Source organism: Acomys russatus, chromosome 28 (genome assembly GCF_903995435.1).
Source record: "Acomys russatus chromosome 28, mAcoRus1.1, whole genome shotgun sequence".
In the NCBI taxonomy this organism is placed as follows: Eukaryota; Metazoa; Chordata; class Mammalia; order Rodentia; family Muridae; genus Acomys; species Acomys russatus.
In genome coordinates this window covers 13,872,510-13,876,500 of record NC_067164.1, presented here as the reverse complement: position 1 = coordinate 13,876,500, position 3,991 = coordinate 13,872,510, and the positions used below count along the sequence as shown (strand labels likewise).

The window sequence follows — 3,991 nt, the reverse complement described above, 5'->3', positions numbered from 1 at the left end:
CTCTTTCTCAGATCTCCTTTGTGCTGCAGTGTTAGGGATTGGCAGAAATATGTATAGAAGGACAGCTTCTGCTTTCAGCAACTTTACTCAAATCCATACCAAAACTGAAAAACTAAGGACTCAACAAAAATTTTTCAGCATTCTTCATAGAACGGAGGAAGATAATCCCACAGAGACATGTAGCTGGATAAAGTTCAGATATGGAGATAGAAGAGGGAATGATTTTAAAGACAGAAAAAAACCACATTGTTTTAGAATTCATTAAACTCATGACTCACAGAACAATGTGGGTTGTTGCTTCTGTACACTGGCACGTATTCACCTCCTTATAAAATAATATCAACAATTTCCCACTGAAATACATATTTTAAGGAAAACCACACAAGTTGGAGGCAGTTTATGAAAAAATTGAGAGAAGGAAAGAGGCTTTTTGATGTCAGAACTTTAACTCTGAGACCGGCTTAACTGGGATGCATCGGATGGATGTCAGGCTGTTGTTTATCGATGGATTAACCAGTCCCAGTTGACTGCAAGCTGTTCTATAGGAAAGTGCCTCAATACATACAATATAATTCACTCGAATTAACAAATCAATAAGGTAAGTGGCATGGCAACTATTTTAGTTATTTTTAGAAATGGACACTTCTTCTTTTTTGTAAATGGCTATTTTCAGTAAGCCGATAGACAATTCTGACAATAAGCTGATGACTTATTTCTGCTTTGAAAATAGAAATACTTTCTAATTGTTAGGTCAATATGCCTCATAGATTTACAAAAGAGATGAAAGTAATTGTAGGGACTGGGATTCTTTTCTTTTTGGGAAAATGCTGCTATTAATACTATCCTGTGGTTTCATAACACATATAAAATATTATTCTGAATAACAACAAAAAAAGGATGGTGGGTAACTTGATTCCTTTTTTCCTTTTTTAATTATTTTATTTTGTTTTATTAATTTATTCATATTACATCGCAATGGTTATCCCCTCCTTTGTATCCTCCCATTCCTCCCACCCTCCCATTTTCCCCTTACTCCCCGCCCCTATGACTGTGACTGAGGGGGACTTCCTCCCCCTGTATATGCTCATAGGGTATCAAGTCTCTTCTTGGTAGCCTGCTATCCTTCCTCTGAGTGCCACCAGGTCTCCCCATTCAGGGGATGTGGTCAAATATGAGGCACCAGAGTACGTGTGAAAGTCAGTCCCCACTCTCGACTCAACTGTGGAGAATGTCCTCTCCATTGGCTAGATCTGGGTAGGAGTTTGAAGTTTATGGCCTGTATTGGCTGGTACCATAGTTTGAGCAGGGCCTCTGGACCCAAATCTGCCTATCATAATTTTCTTCTTGTAGGTTTCTAGGACCCTCTGGAGCCTTCTATATCCCCATTCTCCCATGCTTCTCTCACCTAGAGTCCCAATAGGAGGTCTTCCCCTCCGTCCCCGTTTCCTGGCTAGTGAAGACTTTCATGGGTATGCCCCTTGGGCTAGTATGCAGATATAAGTGAGTATATACCATCTAACTCTTTCTGCTTCTGGGTTAACTCACTCATTATGATCATTTCTAGTTCAATCCATTTGTCCACAAGTTTAGGGAATTCCTTGTTTTTAATAGCTGAGTAGTATTCCATAGTGTATATGTACCACAGTTTCTTTATCCATTCTTCTACTGAATATATACCATTCTTGTGATAAAAATAGACCAGTAAATGACATGACCACGATTCGATTAACTAGCAATTAGCTTGTATTACTTAATAGTCCTAAACAGTCTGCAATTGCGCTTTCAAGATATGGGAAGTAAACTTTGTATTATAATTGAGTTGCAAATATATATGTGTATATACATGTATGTAGTACGTGTTGTCACTTGCGTGTTTTATCTTAGCCATTCTGATACGTGTAACATGGAATCTCAGAATCAATTTGATCAGCAGTCACGTTTTGGACATAAGTTTCACAGTGTCTTAATTTTACTTCGCTTTAAATACATTGATCAAACATTTGAATTCCTTTTGTTCAACTACATATATTCAGGAACAAGGAAAGATTTTGGTTAGATACCTGTCAGGACCTTTGTAAGGTGTCAGCCCATCTTTATAATTTAATGCTGACACAATCAAACTTTCTGATGAGACATGGTTATATTTTAAGACTTCTTAGTATGCTTAATAAATTTTGACAAAATTGAAGATTATTTTCCGTTCAATCATAGATTTTTATATATAGATAGATATAACGTTTATATATCAAAATAAATATGTATGCGACACTATAATCTAATGTGTAAGTTATACTCTACATTGCCTTGTACATTTGCAATAGGAATATATCTAATATGAATACAAAGTAGTTAAACACAAAAAACACACATATGTGAATTTACATTGCATTTTCTTTTATTTAAGATAGATTATTTTCTCACAAAATATACCCTGATTATAGAGATTTTGTCATAAAATATACACTGATTATATGTTCCCTTCTCTCTACTAAGATTAAGTATGTTGTGCCCTGTGTCACAGGTAAGAAGCAACAGACATTTAAGTGGCCTTAATATACATAGTTTTTGCTAATGTGAAAGCATTGCAAAGTTCATGCAAATTTGAAACATCTGTCTTTTTCCAGTATACCACTTTGATATGGAGACTCCTGTGCCTGAGTATTATGAAATTTTTGGTGAGTTCCGTGGAATTCTATTGGATAAACGGTTCACCAATATTGGGATGATGTTGAAACATTCTTGGCAAGGCCAGATGACCTTGTCATTGCTACATATCCTAAATCTGGTAAGTGCCTTTGCTATGACAGGATGTTGTTTTGACACATAGGAACTATAACCCTACTTTGGATCATCAATTTTTAAGAGTTCACCTGACTATCACTCATTTTCCAATAAAGAGACAGTTGTATTTTGGTGTCAAAATATTAACATAGTGCACCTTATCAACTCTATTCCACAGTCTCAAACTCCAAGTACACAATTAGTAACCTCATTAAGTCATGAATAAATGAAAAGCATTCATCACACAATTATATCATTCAGTGTAGAAGAGTCAACCTAAGATATGTACTGCATAATGAATATTTTAAACTACTGTACTTATATTATTGCTGCACATATGGATATTAAAAACCTGTCCAGAAGGAATAAAAAACTCTTTCAGACAACCACCTCCTTTTCATTGCATGCATTAACAAATGCTAATTTTATTACATGCATCCACAGATTGCAATTCTTTTTTTCTGGGATTTGCTCTCCTAATAGTTTTAGAGTCTTAAAATTATATACACCAGAAACTGAAGAAGTCCAATCTTATAGTCTCTGTCTGCTTTTTAATGGTTAGCACTTAAAAATAAATCAGTCATCTATTTATGACCATGTGACCTGATTATCCTAATACTTAGAAGGCATGAGATTCATGAGTTTGAGACCTGCCATATCTACGCTGAGGGATTCTGTATCAAATGAAATAGTATCACACACACACGCACACACACACACGTACACACACACACACACACACGCACACACACACACACACACATATACGCACACACACACACATACGCACATGCGAAGATGAGATAGAACCACTATGTCTGTGGTAACTTTTTCCTAAAGCTGTTCCTCTTTTTCTCTTCTGGCCTCAGTTCAATGGCAACACAACACTATCATCAAAATGTTTAACCAACATATCCTGATAATTATGTCTCATAGTTGGCATCTTACTGGGTATTTCATCTTCATTTCACCACTGCATTTATTCTCTAAATAAAAATTGTCTTTCAAAACACATTTTTATGTTCTTTCTGTATAACTTTAATATTCTCTACTTAATATAAATACCAAGGGATTTTATGACTACCAAGAACTTACCTCTATAACCTTACCAAATGTATCTCTTCAAGCAAGTTCTTTGTTTTAACCTGTGTATTTCATGCCTGTTTTCTTTTCACCACTATATAGTTATCAGATGACCCAGCTCAAAAAA

General features: G+C 35.5%; 1 pseudogene; it reads left to right on the top strand.

Annotated features, from left to right (window-relative positions):
- The first annotated feature begins 2,638 nt into the window (after positions 1–2,638).
- The window catches only part of LOC127210646 (sulfotransferase 1E1-like), a 16,400-nt pseudogene continuing 15,047 nt past the window's right edge, over positions 2,639–3,991 (top strand).